The sequence below is a fragment of the Trachypithecus francoisi genome, unplaced genomic scaffold (assembly GCF_009764315.1).
Source record: "Trachypithecus francoisi isolate TF-2019V2 unplaced genomic scaffold, Tfra_2.0 Lachesis_group10, whole genome shotgun sequence".
NCBI lineage: Eukaryota > Metazoa > Chordata > Mammalia > Primates > Cercopithecidae > Trachypithecus > Trachypithecus francoisi.
Window position 1 is genome coordinate 23,609,711 of NW_022681455.1, and position 27,048 is coordinate 23,636,758.

The window sequence follows — 27,048 nt, forward strand, 5'->3', positions numbered from 1 at the left end:
ATATTTGTATCTCCCCCAAATTAATGTTGATACTTAACGCATAAAGTGACGGTATTAAGAGGTTAGGACTTTAGGAGGTGGTTAGGTTATAAGGGTAAACCCCTCATGAGTAGAAATTAGTGCCATTATAAAAGGGACTCCAGAGCTCACTTTCCTTTTTCCACCATGTGAGTACACAGCTAGAAAGTGCAATCTGTGAATTAGAGAGCAACAGGCTCTCATCAGACACCAAATACGATGGCACCTTGATTTTGAACTTCCCAGCCTCCACAACAATGAGAAAGAAATTTCTTTTACTTATAAGCCACCCAGTCTATAGTGTTTTGTTAAAGTAGGCCAATAGGACTGAGACACACCTATGTTTATAAAAGAAGAGTGAAACCAATTAATTGAAATAGGGATTGTTCTAGTGGCTCATGGAAAATTTTACTGAGAATGAAAGAGCAGTGTATGGAGTTAGAGGATTCCATGTTAAAATACACTTTCCTTAGGATCTATAGCATAATTGTGTTTCCTTAAAATATATTTTCTGTGGTGTAAATCTCAAAGATTCTTTGTTATCCCTCTTCTTTTGTGGATGAACAGCCAAAGGACCATGAGGAGAGCTCTTCATGGGATCCTAATATATTATGGATAAAGGATCTTACAATTTGGGACCCCAAGTGAATGACAATGAGTGGCAGTCTCTTTTCAGGGATATATGGTAAAGGCACACTTGAGAAATACTGGGTCCTCTTCTTACAGGTTTAACATTTAAAATGCTCTGAGAAGAAGTGTTGCAATATTTGTAATATATTTCACCATGGACTTCTGTTGTTGTAGTTGGCATAAAATTCATTCACACATCAGTCATGTTAGTCTAATCCAACTACTCTCAGAAGGAAGAAACTGAACTACTCTCAGGAGGAAACTAAGATCCAGAAAGGTAAATGATATGACGATGATCTTTAAGATTGTGTCACAGCCTAAACTACAACTGTGATCTGTGGGCTACCAATTCGGTACATCTGGGGATTTATACTAGGACCTTTGTGAAAAAGTTGAGCTGTATGTAAGATCAGGAAAAAGCACAGGAAAACAGAGGAAACTGTCTTGCTCAATATTTTTTAAAATCTCATTTAATACTGTATTTCTTTTCACTGTTAAAATGATTTGAAATATAATACCTCATATACCTACCTTCATCTAGTAATAGACGCTCCTGAAATTATGATGGAATGACTTCCCAGTAAACCCATCATAAATTGAAAATATTCTAAGTCAAAAATGGGTTATTAAACACCCAGCCTACTGAATATCATAGCTTAGCTTAGCCCACCTTAAATGTACTCAGACACTTACTTTAGCTTATGGTTGGGTAAAATCATATGGCATCACAGTGGATTGTAGGGTAAGGGGTGTTGACCCTCATGATCCTGTGGCTGACCGGGAGCTGCTGCTTACTGCCACTGCCCAGCATCTGGAGAAGATATCTGTGGCATATCACTAGCCCAGGAAAACAATCAGAATTCAAAAATTGGAGTGCGTTTTCTACTAAATGTATATTGCTTTTGTACCATTGTAAAGTTGAAATCTCTTGAGTGGAAGCATAGTAAGTCAGAGACCGTCGGTGCTTAGTGACTTATCCAGAAACCTGAGTTTTTCTTCTTTAAACTTGGAAAAATTAAATTGTACTTTCCTATGTCAGCCAGCCAAGGGCGTGTTTCAGGAAAAACTCTCAAATCCTGTTTCTCCCCTGTTCTCACACCACAACAATCGACACAGAAGACTTCTGTGACCAAATGTGTAGGAGTTTCTCTTCTCTCCACCACCAAGCAGCGTGATACCAGCCGGGTATCCCCCAATTCAAGTCCAACGCCATCTACCTAGAGAGAGTGTCAGATCCCACAGGCTGAGGGCTCAGTCCCCAAGACTGCCCTCTCGCCATGCACACCAGTGACAAGTCTGAGCCTCTGGGACTTCTGAACAACTGGTTTCAAGTGGTGGATCCCACGATCCCCTTTTTGGGATCAATTAATTTGCTGGAGGGGCTCACAGAACTCAGGGGATCACTTAGTTACATTCACTGGTTTATTATAAGGGATGTTGCAAAGGATACAGATAAAGAGATGAATAAGGTGAGGTATGGGAGAAGGGACCTGGAGCTTCCATGCCCTCCCGCGGTGCACCACCCTACTGGAACCTCCACGTGTTCAGCTGTCAGGAAGCTCCTTGAACCTACTCCTCTTGGGTAGTCCTCTAGGTTTTTTTTTTTTTTTTTTTTTTTTTTTGAGACAAGAGTCCGGCTCTGTGGCCCAGGCTAGAGTGCAGTGGCTCCATCTCCGCTCACCAGAAGCTCCATCTCCCAGGTTCATGCCATTCTCCTGTCTCAGCCTCCTGAGTAGCTGGGACTATGGGCGTCCACCACCACGCCCGGCTAATTTTTGTATTTTTAGTAGAGACGGGGTTTCACAGTGTTAGCCAGGATGATCTGGAGCTCCTGACCTCGTGATTCGCCTGCCTTGGCCTCCCAAATTGCTGAGATTACAGGCGTGAGCCACTGTGCCCGGCCCCTCTTGGGTTTTTAGGGAAACTTCAGGATGTCAGCATTCCTTCCCCCGGGGTAAAGAGCAGGACCCTGTCTGGGGAGGGTTTTAAGACCCATAATCAGAAAGGCAGGGGAAAGATAAAGTCCTGCCTTGGCACAGATGAAAGGATGGCAGGAAAAGGGCAGAGAGATTCTGTTTTCTCAGACCTGCTCGTGAAGCCTAAAGGACCCAAGATTATAACAAAAGACTAACAAGGGCTATGCGAATTATGAACCAGGAACCGTGGATGAAAACGAATACATATACATATATCATAACACCACAGGCAGACATAACAAAATATTACAGCCTGACCGACTTCAACAATAGAAATTTATTTTTTCACAGTTCTGCAGGCTAGAAGTGCAAGATCAAGGTGCCCTCAGGGCTGCTTTTTTTGGTGTCTTCTTGCACATATGGTTTCTTCTCTGTGCATGTGTGGAGAGAGAAAGACCACTCACTTCTTTTTTTTTTTTTCTCTCCTACACACCAATCCCACCAGGTGAGCGCTCCACCCCTAAGACCGCATTTCATCTTAATTACCGCACCTAAGGTCCCATCTACAAATAGAGTCACATATGAAGTATTGTGGTTAGGGTTTCAACATATACATTTTGAAGGGACATAATTCAGTCCAAAACGTTTCTGATCCTATTTGTTATGATCTCATTTATTGTTTCAGGAAACATTCTCATTTCATCTCCATTCTCTGTTTGCCCCTGTTTAGCCCTTTATTTCTTATACCTGAACTTTCCACACATATTTATTATACTGGTAATCTCTGAAGTTGTGGGGAAAGGCCTGACAGCAGTCTCAAAAGATATTCATTACCTTCCATTTTCATAGACCTTATTTTCCTACATCAAACACCCTCTCTCCAGGATCTCAGTTTTGGAATTCTGCTTCCAGGCAGAGACTGTTACCTTGGCCATTTCTAACAAGCACCTGCCACAACATGCCCATGGTCCTTCCACAATAATTGGATATCATCAACTGTAGATTTACAGAGTGGAGTCTGGGGCAATATTCCATGTAGGAAATGAAACTTTATCTGCACCAACCACACTAGTTCTATCAATGTGCTATCTTTCTTTAAAACAGTGTCTTATCATGAAATAGCAACGAAATAAATGTGGTTGCATTGTCACTGACTTGACCTTTCCTTCTGACATTCTGGAGGTCAATTCAGGACTTACATGCATGCTATGTGTTCAGTGAATGTTGGTTCTGCTTAAAATTCATTGTGATGAAAGAAGGAAGATATGTAATATACAGATAAACCAAAACTAGCTGAGTTGCATGTGACTACTTTCCTGGCAGCCTGTACATCGTTCATTATTACACTGTCATTACAATGATGACTAACATCTGTATATTGCTTTCAGTCATGCACTTTTTATTGCTGCACATAATAATTTTGCAAAGTGAGACACAGACATGGGTAGTTATAGGACCTGGCTAGGATCATGTGGCTATTAAGTGGCTGAACTGAGCTTAAACCTAGTTGTTTCTGAACCTCAATTTATCAATTGATTTACTCCATATTGATTGCATGCCGGACTCTGGTAAGACAGTAGTGAGCAAAAAAAGTCACCATCTCTGTCTTTGGGACAAATCAGGCTACAGATACATACAGACATGAATATGGCAATTACAAATAGACTGTAAAATTGCAACCCTGAGAAATTCTGCTTGGAGGTGGTCATAATGACTAGTAATAGAGAACCTGACTTTCTTTAGAGAGGTTAGAGACATTAAAATCCTGTATGTTTTAAATAAATAGGCTAGCTCTTATTTGGGCATTTGACTAACCATTCAATTAACCTGTTTGTTGTGCTGAGTAATCTATAAACTAATTAATATGCCAGTCTCATTCTTTTCAATTACCTTGGATTAAAGACAAACAAAAATGTACAAAAACAAGACAGAGAGCTTCAGTTTTTACCATAAATATATATTTCAGATACAGCTCCAAAAACCTCAGACAGAGCGTAGGCCCAAATTGGCCTTTATTCTTAGTGGGAAGGTAAGCACACTTAATATTAGCAGGGGTTCTTACCAAGGCTGTGATTGGCTGAGAGAATTTCCCACATCAACACAGGTACCACAGAAATCAAGGGAGGGATCAGAATTTAGGGTATACAGAGAGCCATGGTAGTGAAATCAGAGAAGAGTATGTGATTCACTGAGGAAGGTCAGAGAATGGTACAACAGGGAAAAAGAAAAAGGTGGTTAGAGGCAGAAAGAGATGAGAGGCTATAACTATGACTTACAGTTATTGGAAATAATTTCTTTTTTTTTTATTTTTTTATTTTTTTATTTTTTGAGACGGAGTCTCGCTCTGTCGCCCAGGCTGGAGTGCCGTGGCCGGATCTCAGCTCACTGCAAGCTCCGCCTCCCGGGTTTACGCCATTCTCTCGCCTCAGCCTCCCGAGTAGCTGGGACTACAGGCGCCCGCCATCTCGCCCGGCTAATTTTTTGTATATTTTAGTAGAGACGGGGTTTCACCGTGTTCGCCAGGATGGTCTCGAGCTCCTGACCTCGTGATCCGCCCGTCTCGGCCTCCCAAAGTGCTGGGATTACAGGCTTGAGCCACCGCGCCCGGCCAATTGGAAATAATTTCTAATCCTCTTTAGTAAGTGCCATTACAATGATAGTTAATCATATTAATAACATGCATCTAATTTCCAAAAAACTATTTCTGGTTTGAAACATATTTTAATTTTTTGTTAAGAAGTATTCTTTTTTCTCAAACTAAAAACATCTGAAACATATCTCACTAAGTCCAGCCAATAGGCTTCATAGCCAGTTTTGATGTCTGATATCAAAACTACAGAATGTGTGTGTGACTGTAAACACAATCCCATCAACCTTACAGAGTGACAGACACACCTGAACTTGCCCTTAGTAGCTCATCGCTGAAAGCCAGATCTAAAGATCACACTCATGTTAAACATGTTTATATTCATTACACTTTAGGATTCCTCAATTCATCACTCACTTAACATTGTGGTATTTTTGTTTCTTTTAGAACTATTTTCTTTAAATATCAAGAGATACCCTTGTTCCTCTGAGGTTACAACACTTGAAATCTAAATATTTGTTTACTGTCTTTTTTCTTTTTGAGATGGAGTCTTGCTTTGTCACCCAGACTGGAGTGCAGTGGTGCGATCTCAGCTCACTGCAAACTCCACCTCCCGAGTTCATGCCATCCTCCTGCCTCAGCCTCCCAAGTAGCTTTGACTACAGACATTCACCATCACGCCCAGCTAATTTTTGTGTATTTTTAGACGGGGTTTCACCGTGTTAACCAGGATGGTCTCGATCTCCTGACCTTGTGATCCACTTGCCTCGGCCTCCCAAAATGCTGGGATTACAGGCCTGAGCCACTGTGCCCGGCCTTGTTTACTATTTTTACATCATTCATGTTTATAGAAATATCAATAACAGGAGTTTTCTTCTTTACAAGAAAGATTTTTGTTTTATGTTCTCATAATTTACCCGGAGGCATATCTATTATTTTCTTTCAGATACAGTTGTATGTTCATATTTTTATGATCAACGTATCTTCTCATAATTCTCTTACCTTTTCAAACCATCCATTCAATACGATGTTAAGTACCTACTTTATGCTCACTATTTATTATTCATATCATCATGTTAATTTTTTCGCTCTTTAAAAAGATTTATTTTGTCGTGATATAAAAGAACTCAGAAAAACGAAAAGCCCTTGCCTACAAGCAAGTAGTTAGCAGAAAAGCTGTCTGTAATACATGAATCTAACATACTAAAAGAAAATTGCATTGAAAACAATATAGTCTAACTAATAAGAAATACATTTGAAATTGAAAATTAAATGTACTTTTGCATATCCTGAGATGCTACTTCACTTGCCTCATTTGCATGCAAATAAGGGTTCAATAACTATTTTAATTGCTATATTCCCCCCAAAAGCAAGGAAAGAAGATTCAAAATATATGTATTATTTTCTATGAGAAAGAACGTTAATATTCACCAAATAATTACCCAATTTACATAGTGATTACACTCATGAGCAAGAAAGTATTTTTTTATAAATATACAGAGGAAACATTAGATGTGAAATTTTACAAGTAAAATAACAAGCAAATCTAATAAGGAAAACTGTATGCAGGTGAAACACTTCTAGTACATTATTTTTAATATAACTTTATTACTCATGTCAGAATAATAATTCAAGTCCTTAAGCATTCTGTGCATCGTATTTGGTAGGTAAGAGGGGAAAAGCAAATATAATATACTTAAAAAAATATTGAACATGATCAAACACATCTGAAAGAGATAGATTCCTCAGGGAAGAATTTCCACCTACATAATTTCAAGTGGAGTAATCTATTTTCTAATTAGCAAGGAAAGAATCCCCTGTATATGACCTTGAATTCTAAAATATTAGCTCAGAGGGAATATTTACAATCCAAAGGCTCAGATGCATAATGAAAATGTGGACATGACTTTTACTGTTGTTAAGGTTCTTTTTAAATCATTCTTAGGAATAATCAGCCTGTGTTGACTGACATTTATAGTATGGAAATTGGCTGGAATACAAATGCAATGGCGTTTGAAATTGGAAAACACATTACTGAGGAGGCAGGTTAAATATTTGTGGTGTACAAAGCCATTTTTCTTGGTACACCCAATACCTTTGTTCATTTTGATCAAGCTTATGTACTAAATGAGTTTTATATACTTGAAATTATTTTAGTTTGTTAATGCTACTCCTTCTGTCATTTTATATGCAGTTTTATTTGTTTCATAGAAATGTATTTTTTCAGCTTTCAACATATTAAGTATTATAAAAAAGAGGAAGAACTCTAGGATTTAAGCTTGGAGAATTTGTCTGTTAAAAATGTTAACTGAACAACCAAGTGCTTGAATCAATGAAAAGCAAACTGACAGTCCTGATTATAAATAATCTATTCATTTATTTGTTTGGGTATATATAGTGATTTAGAAGCAATAATTATAAGATGAATAATGAAGCTGAGCAATGAAAATGGAGAATGAGGAATCAAGAGGGAGGCTTGATAAAAATTTCCATTTCATGATTTTTTTGACCAGAATCTGGGACAAAACAAAAATATGGGGCTTTCTGGAGAATAATGGGAGACTGCCTACACTGCTTTGGGAACTAAAATTATAAGAGAGAGGCCACTAGAATAAAAAGTGTCTGGATTTGGAGTTAGCCACGTGAGTTGGAAAACTGCCTCCTTCATTCAATCTCTCTAACTCTAGGACATTACCATTCTGAAGCTCAATTTTACATGAAATGGGAATAAAAATACTTTCTTTCTTATTGTGAGGATGAAATGAGACAATTAAAAAGCATAAAGTCTGTGTAACATGGCCAAGTTAATAAGTAATGGCAAATTACTTGAAGGCCCAAGGAACGTGGGGTATTTCTCCCTCCAGCAACCGACTTCCTGATCTGTTGGATGCAAAGAGTCTGCATCTGTTGTGGTTTCTATCATATGATGGAGACAGAAAGTGGACGTTTGACATCCCCAGGGCACAGATCAAAGATTCATGTATTTTCAAATAGTAAATTAGTGCAAAACTGTGAACTAGAAGTCTATATGATTATAATTTACTATACATGACACAAACTGCATATTTATCTAAATAGTCATTCACGTGCTCACTGTTCATGAGATAATGCATAACCCTGGCATAAAGTTTCATTGTACCTGACAGATAGCAGCAGCTGAAATTTATTAGAAACGCAAATTTTGTAAAAGTGGAAAAATGTGCAAAAATCCGTGAACCTCATGGCCAGGCTTGGTGGCCATGTAATCACAGCACTTTGGGAGGCTGAGGCGGGTGGATCACTTGAGGTCAGGAGTTTGACACCAGCCTGGGCAACAAGGCGAAACTCCGTCTCTACTAAAAATACAAAAAATTAGCCCAACATGGTGGCACATGCTTGTAATCCCAGCTACTTGGGAGGCTGAGGCAGGAGAATCGCTTGAACCCAGGAGGTGGAGGTTGCAGGTGAGTCAAGATCACGCCACTGCACTCCAGCCTGGGCAAAAAGTGAGACTCCGTCTTAAAAAAAAAAAAAAAATTCTGTGAACTTTTGAACTTCAGACTATTCTAAAGCATTGAAGAAATCCCTGTGTTGGGAAAAGTACTCCTGTACAAACTCCTCCAGGGAATGGGAATAGTAGTGAGAATACATTCACATAATTTTGCAAGGATTTAGTAATCTTGATATAAAAACCAGAAAAAGTACATTGCAGGCCAAGCAAAACACTGGTAAGCTGAATCCAGTGGTACATAGTAATGTGACCAAGTTTAATTTTCCCAAAGAATGCAAGGACTTAGCATTAGAAAACCTATCAATATGGCAAGCCTTCACATTAAAAGATTAAAGGAGAAAACCCACAGATGCAGGAAAAGCATCTGATATAATTCAACACTCTTTCATCATTAGAATTCTTTGCACACTAACGTGAAAAGGGCATTTTCTTAACTGAATAACTGATGTCCACAAAATCCTCAGTGAAAAAGGGACCATTCAAAGTATACTGTTAAAACAATTGTTTATTCTAGAAAACTACATTTTGAAAAGCCTGTTTATTCTTTACAAAGCATTTGTCATGAATCTCGGAGCCAATGTCATAAATTGTCTGCGCTACAGAATCATAATCTTTATAATGGGATGTTGTCTGACCCCTGTCTAACTTAACGAGATGTATTCAATTAAAGGAGAAAGAAGCTAATCTATCCTTATGCAAGCAGTCAATGCAAGAAACAGAAAGGATTGTTGTTTCGCACACTTGTGCTGATACTTGTTCTATATCTTGCACCTTAATTACTCCTGCTGTCAAAGTAGACAATATTGCCTTAGCCCTTGGTACTCTGTCTGTGGTGGGAGACCCAGCAGCACTGGCATCAATTGGGAGCTTATTAAATACGTAGAATCTCAATCAAACCCCACCACAGACCTATTGAATCAGAGTCTGCATCTTAATAAGGTCTGAGGTCATGTATCTGCACATTGTAAAGCAAAGCATGAGAGGCACTGCTCTAGGCTACTGATCTTCCTGCCTTCAGAAATACCATGAGGATCATTAACCTACACGAAGAATTTCACTTATGGAATACAGTATATGATATTTGGAAATGTTTTCTGATTTATGTTTGTTTAAAGTGTGGAAATGTGTTGACAACTTTCCCCATCATGGTAAGAATAATAGGTAACAATGATTAAACCATTTAACTATGCAGAGCACCGTGTCTTAGCATTTTAAAAGCTTTTATTCACTTCATTTTTCCGACTCCCTTGTGAGTTACATTGCTCCATGGTACAGAAGAGGAAACTACACACAGAGACTTCATGTGACTTGTCCAAGATGAAAGCTACTGAAAGCCAGAGTAAGTTTTGGAGCCAGCAAGTCCTACTCCCTGGCCTGCAGCGTTAACTACTCTTTTAAGCTACCTCTCTAATAAGATAAACATATTCTTAAACTTCTATCGGATTCTTTAATCTTTTCACTTTTTTCCCTACATGTATTTGTATATTTAACAAAGTTTCACAGGTGGCATATATTAACTTTTTAACTATGTACTTGTTATTCTTTAAACATTTACGTTATTTACTCATTTTGTTTTCACAACTTTATCATTTTAGAACTTTATTGTTTTGTTTTACAGATGAGGAATTTTTTACTCCTCTTAGAGCTGAAAAATAACTGAACCCCAGACACATTATTGCTTGCTTAGCCTCGGACAAGTTATATATTAAAGAGTAAAACCTAATAAAATAATCTAACAGAGATTATTCCAACAGAGGTGTGAGTAGTACTATTCCTCTGTTCCAGAATTTTCTATTTGGCATACTCTTGAGCAACCTCATGAAGCAACATTTCCTATTAGTAAGGTCAGGGATAACAACTCCTCAAAAGCAATTTTAATTTTAAAATTCCTGCCTGCTCAACCCTCTCTGTCCATCTTCTGCGCTGTAGAACCAACCCTGAAACCAAAGCTACTGTAATAAAGAATGCCGAAGTTTTGGAGGTGGTACAGGACAGAGGGCAAATGTTAGCAGAAGTCATTCTATAGTACTACTGTAATACAATGTAAGCCACATAAGTATTTTTAAATTTTCTGGTAGCCACATTGAAAAAAAGAAAAAAGAGAAATAGGTGAAGTTTAATTTTAATAATATATTTTATTTTACCCATTATATGAAATGTTATTTTAATATAGTCAATATTAAAAATTATTAGAGAGATACTTTGAATTTTTATACTATGCCTTTGAAATTGGTGTATATTATTAGCACATCTCATTTCCAATAGCCACATTTCAAATGCTCAGTAGCTACCTGTGGCTAGTGGCTACCATACTGGTGCACTGGGCAGCAGAGTTATAAAGGCTGTAAGCACCTGTGAAAAAATAAAATCAGGTTTGTATAAAGATAAGGAGGGAGTAGGTCAGCAAGTATGTCTATTATTATCAAAGGAATAATCCTCAAGGACATCACTGTTCATATATGCTACCACTCTATTTCTGTCTAAGGTGCATGCAATGATAACGCTGACATTCTTCCTCTTTTAAAAAAGTGGGGCTAAACAGCATATGATGCTTTTATTCTGATTTTCCCATTTCTTATTTTATTATGATCATAATTTCAATTAAAAATTGTTTTTTAAATGATCTTCATAATTGCACAATACTGTGTATGAATTTTTGACCATTTTAAACAATTTTCTAGCCTCTACCATTTGGTATAATTTTTCTTATTATCAACAAAGGCTTGATAACGTCCAGCTACCAAACTCTTGGTGCTCATGTCTGATTAGACGTACGCATTTTTAATGCCCTCCATGATATGACCAAGTTGCTCCCCATAAAGATGGCACCAAAAGCAACTGTCACAGGTGCTCCTTTGACACTCTGCCCAACTGTGTTGTATTTGTGAAATATCTTTGCTGCTGTGAAGGATGACATATTGGATTTTTCTTCTAATTTTTGTCTCTTTAAGTAAAGGTTAGGAGAAATGTGTGTGTGGTAGGGGGTGCAGGCCATTTGCATTTTTTCTTTCATGTGCTTTCTGTTTTTGAGCTTGGGCATGCTCTTTATATATTGAGAGAATCAATTTGTTTTTCATTAGAAATGTTGTAAATATTCCCCAGTTTGAAGAAAGATATTGTGACACTTTTTGGCATTTTAAATTAAATATATCTATCAATATTTTTCAATTGGTCTATCTCTTCAATTATATATTTACAAAGAATTGTTTTCTTTCCCAAATTAAATATTAATCTACATTTTCTCTCTGCTTTTTTCTTTTTCTATATTTAATGTCTCAACCTATCTGAAATTTATTTTTTGAGAAAATATGTAAATGATATGTAACTTTAAGGTTCTAAAAAGTATTAGTGGATTCCACTAGATACGTAAATATTTGTTAATTGCAGAAGCTCTTTGCTGCATAGAATTAGGTATTTAGTCAATTTAAAACAATTATTTCATTTTCTTACTACGTTTTGAGCCAGGTTTTGCATAAGGCTAGTGGGAGTCATTTCTTAAATCAGGCCCAGATGATGTAAGAAGTGTGAAGTTTAGAATTAACACAGCATTTCCTTTACTTGGTCAGCGATCGAGCAAGTTAGGAAAGTAGGGAGGGATGAGAGAGAGCCTCGTGAGAGGCAAATGTAGTGATGTATTTTTGCTTTTTTTTTTCTTGTATTAAAACATTTCTGTACTGGCACAGTGTCTTTCTTTTTTATTTTTGTTTTTTGGCCTGGCATGACTTTATTCATCTATAGCCAGCCCTGATAGAGCCTCTGTTTGCCCAGAATAAAGAGCCAAACCAGGTGTACACAGGCGCTAAGTGCCTCTGTGACCTCCAGACTTGATGTATCCAGAACCAGAATTACTTTCCCGAGTCCCTAGTGGAATTCAGATGTCCTCCAGAATTCTTACTTCCTTATGTTCCCCAACCCTCATACTTCCCCAAACATCATTCATACAGGCACACACACCCCCCTCAATCCTTCAAATATCATTGTTCAGAAATACTTGTTGCCTTCTGCTAGTGTTGTGGGAAGTCAGGGACCCCGAATGGAGGGACTGGCTGAAGCCACAGCAGAAGAACATAAACTGTGAAGATTTCACGGACATTTATCACTTCCCCAATCAATACTCTTATAATTTCGTATGCCTGTCTTTAACCTCTTAATCCTGTCATCTTTGTAAGCTGAGGATGTACGTCACCTCAGGACCCGGTGATGATTGTGTTAACTGCACACATTGTTTAAACAATAAGAAATCTGGGAACCTTGAAAAAAAAAACAGGGTAACAGCGATGTTCAGGGAACAAAGGAGATAACCATTACATCTGGCTGCCTGAGAGCTGGGTGGAACAGAGCCATATTTCTCTTCTTTCAAAAGCAAATAGGAGAACTATCACTGAATTCTTTTTCTCAGCAAGGAGCATCCCTGAGAAAGAGAATGCGTTTCTAGGGGGAAGCCTCTAAAATGGCTGCTCTGGGGACGTTTGTCTTTTACGGTTGCAGATAAGGGATGAAATAAGCCCCGGTCTTCCGTAATGCTCCCAGGCCTATTAGGACAAGAAAATTCCCACCTAATAAATTTTGGTCAGACCAGTTGTCTGCTCTCAAACTCTGTCTCCTGATTAGATGTTATCAATGACAATGCATGCCCGAAACTTCATTAGCAATTTTAATTCCCGCTCCCCTCCCTGCCGCCCCGGTCCTGTGATCTCACCCTGCCTCCATTTGCCTTGTGATATTTTATTACCTTGTGAAGCATGTGATCTCTGTGACCCACACCCTATTTGTATACTCCCTCCCCTTTGAAAATCACTAATAAAAACTTGCTGGTTTTGTGGCTTTGGGGGCATCACAGAACTTGCCAACATGTGATGTCTCCCCCAGATACCCAGCTTTAAAATTTCTCTCTTTTGTACTCTTTCCCTTTATTTCTCAGACTGGTCAACACTAGGGAAATAGAAAAGGACCCACGTTGAATTATTGGGGGCAGGTTGCCCTGATATGCCAGATTTCCCTTTCTTTGCTTCCTTGGTACACAAGGCCTTCCTATGAGAAGAGTCACAGCCCATACCTCAGTTCAACTTTGTTTTGAATAAATGGATCCAGAAGAAATGCTTTACAATTCTTGGCAATGGATTTTTCTTCTTTCAGTTCAAATAATTTTTTTTCCGTTTTTATGTTCAATTGGTATATGTAATTAAGAATCCATAAGTGAGTTAAATGCCTTTACATAGTTATCATATTATTAACTGAAAGATAGGATATCACTGAGATATTAACAATACTGTTAATGCATAACTATTTAGCATTCTCTTGTGCTAAATGCATGCATGTCAGAAAACAGCACCGAAGGAGTCCCAAGCACAAATCCATCATGTTTGCAGGTGTTATTTCAACAGCATTGAAAGGGTCAATGCATTTGAGTATTATTTCACTTGCTGTTAGCAATATCAGCAGCATAAAGGAAACTAGAGCTAAAATATGAATTGTCTTTCTGGCATACATGGAAGGCACAGTCTTTCTCTGTTAGTGCCCATGCGTTTGGTTCATATTTTCAGTAAAATGATGCAAACTTTCACTTAAAAAGCCAGTTGACAGAGCAATATCTGATTTCATTGAGACTGTAATGATGGAAAAAGCCATTCCTTCTGGATGCCATTCCTGGGGTTTATGCTGCACACCTCTTCAATAATTGTGTATGGCAATAACAAGTCAGTGGCTATGTGGGATAATTGGCTCCTCCTCACTGCATTTGTGGGGAGTCAATCTGAGAATTACTGAGATCGAACAAAAGCCACAGCGACTGCAAGACTAGGCCCACATTGATCTGATAGAAATAGGATGGATCTGTCAGGGCCAGGTAGAATGCATCCTGCTCCTGGTGAGATAATTCTTTCCACAGAAAAGGGAAATAATGAGTGCCTCCAATGAAACACTTGAAACAAAAATACACACACTCACAATGGATTCTAATAGAACCTTGAACGTGGAATAGAAATACCATTTTTTTCTTCTTTTTATTTTTATTTTTCTCTCTTCTTAATTCTTCCGGTAGTTCTTGCTTAGGAAAACATTACACTGGGATTTTCTCTGGGTCTTTCTGCATTTCCCTCAGTCTGTCTGGCCTTTTTTATTTTTTAACCAGCATATTCACATTTCCAAGCCTGGGTGAAAAGCCTTCAGTTGAAACGGAAAGAGGCAGATCCATTTGGTATACGTGAAGGAGGCGGTAATTGCATTGGAAAGCCCCAAAACACACAAACCAGATCCAGCTGTAACCAAACATATATGGAAAGCAGCGCACAGAATTTTCCATGGCCTGCAGCAACGATGTTATACAAACAGTCCCTGAGGTGTCTCAGCAGCTACACATGCCATGGAAAGAAATTAGATATCAATGCTAAAGACTTACCAGATGGATATTCAATCAGTGCTTTTGTATAAAATTCTCTCTCTAAATTGAATATTGAAGAAATAGCTACATTTAACTTACAAAATTAACATCTTTGTTTTCTAGCATTCCTCCCTGACATGAATGCTCAGCGCTGAGAATACTAAGGACAGAGTGCATGTTATATACATTTATAGGACACATGAAAATAAGCACTAAGGATAGCCTGAAAATAATTGGCCTAAAGCAAGGAGGAAGTAGATTATGAGAAAATGCACAAATGAATAATTATTTTAAATGCTCTCAATTCAAGGTTTAAGATAACAAATTGCCTAATAAGAAACAGACTCTTTTTTTGTTAAGTCACTGTCTACTTGCAGAATGCTGTAACTTTCTTCTAACAGTTTTAATGTTGCTGTCCAAATAAATAGTCCTAAACTTTATGCATCTGGTTGCACTAAATCCTGACTTTTCTCTTTCATTATTAAGTCCCTTTATACCGAGTCTCCACTTTACCCAGATAAACTTTTTTTTTTTTTTCCAAGATGGAATTTTGCTGTTGTTGCCTAGGCTGGAGTACAATGGCATGATCTCAGCTCACTGCAACCTCTGCCTCCTGGGTTCAAGTGATTCTCCTGCCTCAGCCTCCCGAGTAGCTGGGATTACAGGTGCATACCACCACACCCAGCTAATTTTTTCTATTTTTAGTGGAGACAGGGTTTCACCATGCTGGCCAGGCTGATCTCAAACTCCTGACCTCATAATCTGCCTGCCTCGGCCTCCCAAAGTACTGGGATTATAGGCATGAGCCACTGTGCCCAGCCCCAGATAAACTTTATTCCTATCAGTCTGTTCTCCAGTGGGTACACTGTGTGCTATTATCAGTACTGCTAGACATGGTTTGCCTAGAAATGCACTCTCTTTTACCTCAACAAGTTCAAAGTTTGCCCAGCCTTAGATACCTCTATAACTACTCCAAGCCGCAGTGATCTCTTGTCTGAAGTTTCCCACCATAGAAACAGTTCTGGTATTCTTTAGGGTTGGGGTCTAGGGTTAGGCATTCTCAGTTTAGACAATGCACGATGGCGGAGTTGAAGGAATAGCCAGCTTAAAATATGTAAAAATAGGCACTGTTAAAAATGTAGGAAAAGAGTTAGTATAGATGCTGTAGTAAGAAAACCGTAGATTTGTGACCAAGGAAGAGTTTGAGGTATCTGCATTGTGCTGGAGTTCGAAGAGGAGATTGGAAGAAGAGGAATAAATTTGAGTTTTCAGAGTTTAATGTATTGTAGACTATGCCCAAAGTGTTGTAATCAGAAGAAGTTATTCTGGCTCCTACCTCTTTTATTTCACTGTCTGTTGAAATTAGCCATGATATCAATGGGTGTTGAATACTCAGTCACTTACTATGGCGGTAGGTTCACACATGGGTGTGTGAGTTAGGATGAGATTGTGTACAGCTACACAAAGAAGAAATGTTAGGAGGGACAAGAATCTATAAAGATGGAGTTTCAAGTGGAATACTCTCAAGATTCTTATTGTGACCTTAATGGCTCCAAGTAATAATAGTATTTTGCATTATGGCATGGACTATAGGCTCATTGGCAAGCAAGTCAAAATGATTGCTATTTATACGTGTCCATACTGGAAAAGAAAACAGGTATTAGGGGATGAGATCTATCTAAGTTGAATCAGGAGTGCCAAATCATAAGCACTACCTTGTAGGATGAATTCTTAGCTAATAATAGCTAATAGTTAGTCATACATCTTCATTTGCTGTAGGCAGTTCCAGTTCATACCTTTTGTCCTTGTGTAATATTGGTAATACCCTTCTTTTCCCAAAGTTATTTCTATTTGCAAGATAAATAATATGACCACATTACCAATCCTTGTTGAGCACTTATTACACAACTGGTAATGGTCTGAATGTTTAATGAGTTAATTTCTTTGAACTTCATGACAGCCTTATAAGATAGGTAGTAAAATTATTTTTATGTTTCAAATGAGGAAACAGAAGCCCATGAATGATCTTTCAGATGGTCATACACTGGAGGTTAAGGAAGCTGTATAGGACACCAGCTAGAGAATTCCAGTAGGTTTTGCTGAATTCTAACAAATAATTATTGAGAATAGGTTTTAAATTATGTTAAGTGTTTAGTAGGGAGTCAGGGTCCTTGGAGATTTTTCCCTAAGTTTAAGCAGATCTAAATATTTAAATAAAGGACACCCAATGATTTGTAAACACAGACCTCTGTGATACTCCCACAGGAAGACCACAGATACTTGGAGAAGGCTGGGGTGGGAGATGGAGTGAGTAGGTTCAGCTACTAAAAGGAGCTGGAGCAGGCGTAAAAGTAGGTTCATTTCTAGAGCCCATCAATGTAACTGCACTGCTTCTTGGCATAATAGAGAATGTCTTACAGATCTTCATTTTCCTATAGGTGCTAGAAAATGAAAATGTTGAGAATATAGTAGAAGTAGACAGTCAAAAATATAAGTGCTTTGGAGTAATTTGTCTTAAGCAAAGAAATATGGTGAATTAATATCTATACACTTCTGGTAGCTGTTAACCTCAATGAATTTAGTAGCTATTTGTAAGATATTAGCAATGGAGTTGTTCCTTTGGGTACTGTAATTGGCTCTCCTAAACCTGCTTGTGAGATGTGTAGTCATAGGTGTTCAATAAATTCTTTATTGGAATGATTTTTGGAAGTGATTAAACTTATATGCATATATATCCATGAATAATCTTGCCATAACAAATTTGCTTTTAAAAAATTGTAAACATTTAGCAGCTCAATTTTAGCGAGTAGCGCATTGAGAATGAATTACGTTTGTTAAAGCAACGGTCAATGATATTAAAGCATTTGGGGGCCCCAAAACCAGGACTATTCTATGCAAGTTTGTTCTTGTCCTGAGAGTCTGCAATTTTCCAGGTCACAGTTATTCTATTTACACAAAATTCTCAATCTTTGTTAATGAGTACAGTCAAAGTTTATACATCATCATGGCATTTCTCAGAAAGTTTGCTTTTCCTTCAGAATGGTCTGTAATGTGTTGGCTGCCTGCTTAGCTTAATGCCAGAGGAGCGATTTCCATGTTTCTGCTTCATACTGCAAATTTTCAACTCCTACCTCAGTGTTCTGTGCTTATTTATTTATTTATTTATTTGTCTTTTTCTGACCTATTGCATCTGTATTCTACCCCTACTTTGGAAATAGACTTCACAGTTTTGGTCAGAATAGTAATTTTCTGAAGAGGATAAAAAGCTGACAATGGATTTACCCAATGGGAGGAACATAAATGTCATTGTATTTTCTATGTAATAACATAACCATTAACCTTGTTTGCAAGAATTCGGGAACACCGCCCGGGCACAGTGGCTCACGCCTGTAATCCCAGCACTTTGGGAGGCCAAGGCGGGAAGATCACTTGAGGTCAGGGGTTTGAGACCAGCCTGGCCAACATGGCAAAATCCTATCTCTACTAAAAATACAAAAATTAGCCAGGCTTGGCGGCATGCATCTGTAATCCCAGCTATTCAGGAGGCTGAGGCAGGAGAACTGCTTGAACCTGGGAGGTGGAGGTTGCAGTAAGCAGAGACTGCACCACTGCACTCCAGTCTGGGTGACAGAGAAAGACTCTGTCAGGAAAAAAAAAAAAAAAAGAATTCAGGAACATGTATAACAATCTATAACAAAGTAGCTTTAGTTAACAATTACTTATCTTCTGTAAATTATACTGCTTATAAATGGGCATTTATACGTATCAATCTAATGCTTTATTTGTAAAGCATTCTATTTACTAATGCTTTTTTTAAAATTATACTTTAAGTTCTAGGGTACATACGCACAATGTGCAGGTTTGTTACATATGTATACATGTGCCATGTTGGTGTGTTACACCCATTAACTTGTCATTTACATTAGATGTATCTCCTAATGCTATCTCTCCCCCTCCCCCAACCCCACAACAGGCCCCAGTGTGTGATGTTCCCCATCCTGTGTCCAGGTGTTCTCATTGTTCAATTCCCACCTACGAGTGAGAACATGCGCTGTTTGGTTTTCTGTCCTTGCAATAGTTTGCTCAGAAAGATGATTTCCAGCTTCATCCGTGTCCCTACAAAGGACATGAACTCATCCTTTTTTTTTTTTTTTTTTGAGACGGAGTCTCGCTCTGTCGCCCAGGCTGGAGTGCAGTGGCCGGATCTCAGCTCACTGCAAGCTCCGCCTCCCGGGTTTACGCCATTCTCCTGCCTCAGCCTCCGGAGTAGCTGGGACTACAGGCGCCCGCCACCTCGCCCGGCTAGTTTTTTGTATTTTTTTTTAGTAGAGACGGGGTTTCACCACGTTAGCCGGGATGGTCTCGATCTCCTGACTTCGTGATCCGCCCGTCTCGGCCTCCCAAAGTGCTGGGATTACAGGCTTGAGCCACCGCGCCTGGCCCTCATCCTTTTTTTATGGCTGCATAGTATTCCATGGTGTATATGTGCCACATTTTCTTAATCCAGTCTATCATTGATGGACATTTGGGTTGGTTCCAAGTCTTTGCTATTGTGAATAGTACTGCAATAAACATGCATTTGTCTATATAGCAGCATGATTTATAATCCTTTGGGACGGCTGGGTCAAATGATATTTCTCGTTCTAGGTCCTTGAGGAATCGCCATACTGTCCTCCACAATGGTTGAACTAGTTTACAGTCCCACCAATAGTGTAAAAGTGTTCCTATTTCTCCATATCCTCTCCAGCACCTGTTGTTTCCTGACTTTTTAATGATTGCCATTCTAACTGGTGTGAGATGGTATCTCATTGTGGTTTTGATTTGCGTTTCTCTGATGGCCAGTGATGATGAGCATTTTTTCATGTGTCTGTTGGCTGCATAAACATCTTCTTTTGAGAAGTGTCTATTCATATCCTTTGCCCACTTTTAGATGGGGTTGTTTGTTTTTTTCTTGTAAATTTGTTTAAGTTCTTTGTAGATTATGGATATTAGCCCTTTGTCAGATGAGTAGATTGCAAAAATTTTTTCCCATTCTGTAGGTAGTCTGTTCACTCTAATGGTAGTTTCTTTTGCTGTGCAGAAGCTCTTTGGTTTAATTAGATTCCATTTGTCAATTTTGCCTTTTGTTGCCATTGCTTTTGGTGTTTTAGACAAGAAGGCCTTGCCTATGCCTATGTCCTGAATGGTATTGCCTAGGTTTTCTTCTAGGGTTTTTATGGTTTTAGGTCTAACATTTAAGTCTTTTGTATAAGGTGTAAGGAAGGAATCCAGTTTCAACTTTCTACATATAGCTAGCCAGTTTTCTCAACACTATTTATTAAATAGGGAGTCCTTTCCCCATTTCTTGTTTTTGTCAGGTTTGTCAAATATCAGATGGTTGTAGACGGGTGGTATTATTTCTGAGGGTTCTGTTCTGTTCCATTGGTCTAGATCTCTGTTGTGGTACCAGTACCATGCTGTTTTGGTTACTGTAGCCTTGTAGTATACTTTGAACTCAGGTAGCATGATGCCTCCAGCTTTTTTTTTTTTTTTTTTTTTTTTTGGCTTAGGATTGTCTTGGCAATGCAGGTTCCATATGAAATGGAAAGTAGTTTTTGCCCAATTCTATGAAGAAAGTCATTGGTAGCTTGATGGGGATGTCATTGAATCTGTAAATTATCTTGGACAGTATGGCCATTTTCATGATATTGATTCTTCCTATTCATGAGCATGGAATGTTCTTCCATTTGTTTGTGTCCTCTTTTATTTCGTTGAGCAGTGGTTTGTAGTTCTCCTTGAAGAGGTCCTTCACATCCCTTGTAAGTTGGATTCCTGGGTATTTTATTCTCTTTGAAGCAATTGTGAATGGGAGTTCACTCATGATTTGACTCTGTCTCTTATTGGTTTATAGGAATGCTTGTTGATTTTTGCACATTGATTTTGCATCCTGCGACTTTGCTGAAGTTGCCTATCAGTTTAAGGAGATTTTGGGCTGAGACGAAGGGGTTTTCTAAATATACAATAATATCATCTGCAAACAGAGACAATTTGAGTTCCTCTTTTCCTAATCGAATACTCTTTATTTCTTTCTCCTACCTGATTGCCCTGGCCAGAACTTGAACACTATGTTGAATAGGAGTGGTGAGAGAGGGCATCCCTGTCTTGTGCCAGTTTTCAAAGGGAATGCTTCCAGTTTTTGCCCATTCAGTATGGTATTGGCTCTGGGTTTTTCATAAATAGCTCTTATTATTTTGAGATACTTCCCATCAATACCTAACTTATTGAGAGTTTTTAGCAGGAAGGGCTGTTGAATTTTGTTGAAGGCTTTTTCTGCATCTATTGAGATAATCACGTGGTTTTTGTCTTTGGTTCTGTTTATATGCTTGATTACATTTATTGATTTGCATATGTTGAACCAGCCTTGCATCCCAGAGATGAAGCCCACTTGATCACGGTGCATAAGTTCTTTGATGTGCTGCTGGATTCAGTTTGATGTGCTGCTGGATTCAAGTTTTTTGATGTGCTGCTGGATCCTCATTTTATTGAGGATTTTTGCATCGAAGTTCATCAGGTGTATTGGTCTAAAATTCTCTTTTTTGTGTGTGTATCTGCCAGGCTTTGGTATCAGGATGATGCTGGCCTCATAAAATGAGTTAGGGAGGATTCCCTCTTTTTCTATTGATTGGAATAGTTTCAGAAGGAATGGTACCAGCTCCTCTTTGTACCTCTGGTAGAATTCAGCTGTGAATCTGTCTGGTCCTGGACTTTTTTTTGGTTGGTAGACTACCAATTATTGCCTCAATTTCAGAGCCCGTTATTGGTCTATTCAGGGATGCCAGTTCTTCCTGGTTTAATCTTGGGAGTGTGTATGTGTCCAGGAATTTATCCATTTCTTCTCGATGTTCTAGTTTATTTGCGTAGATAGTATTCTCTGATGGTAGTTTGTATTTCTGTGGGATTGGTGGTGATATCCCCTTTATCATTTTTTATGGCATCTATTTGATTCTTCTCTCTTTTCTTATTATTCTTGCTAGCAGTCTATCAATTTTGTTGATCTTTTCAAAAAACCAGCTTCCAGATTCATTGATTTTTTAAGGGTTTTTTTGTGTCTCTATCTCCTTCAGTTCTGCTCTGATCTTAGTTATTTCTTGCCTTCTGCTAGCTTTTGAATGTGTTTGCTCTTGCTTCTCTAGTTCTTTTAACTGTGATGTTAGGGTGTCAATTTTAGATCTTTCCTGCTTTCTCTTGTGGGCATTTAGTGCTATAAATTTCCCTCTACAAACTGCTTTAAATGTGTCCCAGAGATTCTGGTATATTGTGTCTTTGTTCTCATTGGTTTCAAAGAACATCTTTATTTCTGACTTCATTTCGTTATGTACCCAGTAGTCATTCAGGAGCAGGTTGCTCAGTCTCTATGTAGTTGAGCGGTTTTGAGTGAGTTTCTTAATCCTGAGTTCTAGTTTGATTGCAGTTTGGTCTGAGACAGTTTGTTATAATTTCCATTCTTTTACATTTGCTAAGGAGTGCTTTACTTCCAACTATGTGGTCAATTTTGGAATAAGTACAATGTGGTGCTCAGAAGAATGTATATTCTGTTGATTTGGGGTGGAGAGTTCTGTAGATGTCTATTAGGTCTGCTTGGCGCAGAGCTGAGTTCAATTCCTGGATATCCTAGTTAACTTTCTGTCTCATTGATCCATCTAATGTTGACAATGGGGTGTTAAAGTCTCCAATTATTACTGTGTGGGAGTCTAAGTCTTTTTGTAGGTCTCTAAGGACTTGCTTTATGAATCTGGGTGCTCCTGTATTGGGTGCATATATATTAGGATAGTTAACTCTTCTTGTTGAATTGATCCCTTTACCATTATGTAATGCCCTTCTTTGTCTCTTCTGATCTTTGTTGGTTTAAAGTCTGTTTTTTAGAGACCAGGATTGCAACTCCTGCTTTTTTTTTTTTTTTCCCATTTGCTTGGTAGATCTTCCTCCATCCCTTTCATTTGAGCCTATGTGTGTCTCTGCACGTGAAATGGGTCTCCTGAATACAGCACACTGATGGGTTTTGAGTCTTTATCTGATTTGCCAGTCTGTGTCTTTCAATTGTAGCATGTAGCCCATTTATATTTAAGGTTAATATTGTTATGTGTGAATTTAATCCTGTCATTATGATGTTATCTGGTTATTTGGCTTGTTAGTTAATGTAGTTTCTTCCTAGCAATTGTAAAGCAAAAGGTCTTTACAATTTGGTATGTTTGTGCAGTGGCTGGTACTGGTTATTCCTTTCCATGTTTGGTGCTTCCTTTAGGAGCTCTTATAAGGCAGGCTTGGTGGTGACAAAATCTCTCAGCATTTGCTTGTCTGTAAAGGATTTTATTTCTTCTTCATTTATGAAGCTTAGTTTGGCTGGATATGAAATTCTGGGTTGAAAATGCTTTTCTTTAAGAATGTTGAATATTGGCCCCCACTCTCTTCTGGCTTATAGAGTTTCTGCCAAAAGATCTGCTGTTAGTCTGATGGGTTTCCCTTTGTGGGTAACCCGATCTTTCACTCTGGCTGCCCTTGACATTTTTTCCTTCATTTCAACTTTGGTGAATCTGACAATTATGTGTCTTGGAGTTGCTCTTCTCAAGGAGTATCTTTGTGGCATTCTTTGTATTTCCTGAATTTGAATGTTGGCCTGCCTTGCTAGGTTGGGGAAGTTCTCCTGGATAATATCCTGAAGAGTGTTTTCCAACTTGGTTCCATTCTCCTGTCACTTTCAGGTGCACCAATCAGACATAGATTTGGTCTTTTCACATAGTCCCATATTTCTTGGAGGCTTTGTTTATTTCTTTTTACTCTTTTTTCTTTAAACTTCTCTTCTCACTTCATTTCATTCATTTGGTCTTCAATCCCTGATACCCTTTCTTCCAGTTGTTTGAATTGGCTACTGAAGCTTGTGCATGCATCACGTATTTCTCATGCCATGGTTTTCCTCTCCATCAGGTTATTTAAGGTCTTCTCTATGCTGTTTATTCTAGTTAGCCATTTGTCTAATGTTTTTTCAAGGTTTTTAGCTTCTTTGCGTTGGGTTCAGACATCTTCCTTTAGCTCAGAGAAGGTTATTCTTACCGTCTGAAGCCTTCTTCTCTCAACTTGTCAAAGTCATTCTCTGTCCAGCTTTGTTCCGTTGCTGGCAAGGAGCTGCATTCCTTTGGAGGAGAAGAGGCGCTCTGAGTTTTAGAATTTTCAGCTTTTCTGCTCTGGTTTCTCCCCATCTTTGTGGTTTTATCTACCTTTGGTCTTTGATGATGGTGACATACAGATGGGGTTTTGGCATGGATGTCCTCTCTGTTTGTTAGTTTTCCTTCTAAGAGTCAGGACCATCATCTGCAGGTCTGCTGGAGTTTGCTGGAGGTCCACTCCAGACTCTGCTTACCTGGGTATCAGCAGCAGAGCCTGCAGAACAGCAAATATTGCAGAATGGCAAATGTTGCTGCCTGATCGTTCTTCTGGAAGCTTCCTCTCAGAGGGGCACCCTGCCACATGAGGTGCCTCTGGGAGGTGCCTCTCAGTTAGGCTACTTGGGGGTCAGGGACCCACTTGAGGAAGCAGTCTGTTCATTCTCAGATCTCAAACTCCATACTGGGAGAACCACTACTCTCTTCAAATCTGTCAGACAGGGATGTTTAAGTCTGCAGAAGTTTCTGCTGCCTTTTGTTCAGCTGTGCCCTGCCCTCAGAGGTGGAGTCTACAGAGGCAGGCAGGCCTCCTTGAACTGCAGTGGGCTCCACCCAGTTCAAGCTTCCTGGCTACTTCGTTTACCTACTCAAGCCTCAGCAATAGTGGGGGCCCCTCCCCCAGCCTCACTGCCACCTTGCAGTTCAATCTCAGACTCCTGTGCTAGTAATGAGTGAGACTTCGTGGGCATGGGACCCTCTGAGTCAGATGCAGATTAATCTCCTGTTGTGCCATTTGCTAAGACCATTGGAAAAGCGCAGTATTAGCTTGGGAGTGATCCGATTTTCCAGGTGCCGTCTGTCACAGCTTCCCTTGGCTAGGAAAGGGAATTCCCTGACCCCTTCTGCTTCCTGGGTGAGGCGATGCCTTGCCCTGCTTCGGTTCATGCTCCATGGGCTACACCCAGTGTCCTGAACCCAGTGTCCTGCACCCACTGTCTGACAAGCTCTAGTGAGATGAACCTAGTGCCTCAGTAGGAAATGCAGAAATCACCCATCTTCTGCGTTGCTCATGCTGGGAGCTATAGACTGGAGCTGTTCCTATTCGGCCATCTTGGAACCAACCCCCTACTAATGCTTTATTAGTAAAGCATTGTATTTATTAATGCTTTATTAGTAAAGCATTCTATTTACTAATTGTCATTTTATTATTAAATACCATCATATTTGTTTTTAATGCATGAAGTAACAATAATGTTCTTGTTTCCTCAACTCCAGCATTGAGAGTGCACGTCCTCTTTGTCACGTCTTTAATGTGTGAAGATATAATGACCTACAATACATTGTACTAGAAATGATTGCCACATCAACATCCATCCCCCTACTTCTGATAATACTCCAACTCTCCTTCCAGGTATCACTTCTCATTCAGGAAGTATATATGTTTCAAGGAAAGTGGGTTAACCCTCAGTCTCAAAAGTGTGTCCTGGTTGATCCATGTAAATGTGAGCAACCTAGTATCCCTGACTACCACAGTAGATTCAAGTTGGTAACATCAACATAGCCATTAGGACTTTGTTTTATACTGATAAAAGGCAAAACCTTGGAAGTAATTCAAGACATCCTATACATTTTTTTTTCTCCTTACTAACTACTTTTTTGTTTTTCTCAAGATGGAGTTTTGCTCTTGTTGTCAAGGCTGGAGTGCAATGGCATGATCTCGGCTCACTGCAACCTCCACCTCCTGGGTTCAGGTGATTCTCCTGCCTCAGCCTGCCTCTGATATTTAAATATCAGAGGACATCAGCAAAATGAATGAGTAGCAGTACCTAATACTTATCTCCAACCCCCAACCCTCCAAAGAAAAGACCAAAAGAATAAATAAAAAATTACATTTCTACAAGAGCATTTGAAGTAAAACTCTGAAGTACAGCAAGGGAGTGGTTAATACCTTGTGAAATGTGGAGACTCAGGATGGTCTCATACAGAAAGCAGTGAAACACTCAGCCACTGCCGCCCATTTCCTCTGTCAGGATCAGCACAGAATAGAAGGTACTTTACACTCTGGAAATAAAAGTAAGCAGGCAGCATCCAGCAGCCCCCATTAATGCTGTGGACATCTTCAGTCTTTGCTGCTTTAAAATATGGCAGTCCTCAAGGGCCTTGAGCCCAGTTTGGGGAGCTTCCAGGAGCTTGCATGGCTGCATTGGTCAGGATAAGGAGCCCATGTTTTGTCCCCTCTCCTTTGTGACTCAAGCTGCTGCTGCACATGCCATCTTGTAACTGAAACCAAATAATCTGTCTACTGCTGAAAGTAAAGTATTGACAACAACAGATAGATGAATAACTCAATAGCAAAAAGCAAATAATCAAATTTTAAGATGGGCAAAAGATTTGAATAGATATTTTTCAGATGAAGACACAAATGACCAACAGGTATATGAAAAATGCTCAATATCATCAATATGATTTGCCTGTGTCCCCACCCAAATCTTATCTTGAATTGTAGTTCCCATAATCCCCAAATGTCATGGGAGGGATCCAGTGGGAGGTAATTGAATCATGGGGGTGAGTTTTCCCATACTGTTCTCATGATAGTGAATAAGTCTCACAAGATCTGATGGTTTTATAAAAGGCAGTTCCTTGCATGCACTGTCTTGCCTGCCGCCATGTAAGGCGTGCCTTTGCTTCTAATTTTGCCTTCTGCCATGATTGTGAGGCCTCCCCAGCATGCAAATTGACTAATACAATCACTAACCATCAGAGAAATGCATTCCAAACTACAATGATATATTGTCTCATACCAATTATAATGACTGCTATCAAAAAGACAAAAAATAACAAATGATGCCATGGATATGGAAAAATGGAAACTCTTATACACTGTTAGTGGG

The 27,048-nt window shown here is 39.0% G+C and overlaps 1 long non-coding RNA gene across 1 annotated transcript; it reads left to right on the forward strand.

Moving 5' to 3' along the window:
- Positions 1-832: 832 nt before the first annotated feature.
- LOC117088669 lies at positions 833-26,024 on the forward strand. The gene is made up of 3 exons (XR_004439270.1): positions 833-925; positions 25,433-25,568; positions 25,828-26,024. It is a non-coding gene; the product is annotated as an uncharacterized LOC117088669 (long non-coding RNA).
- Positions 26,025-27,048: the final 1,024 nt, after the last annotated feature.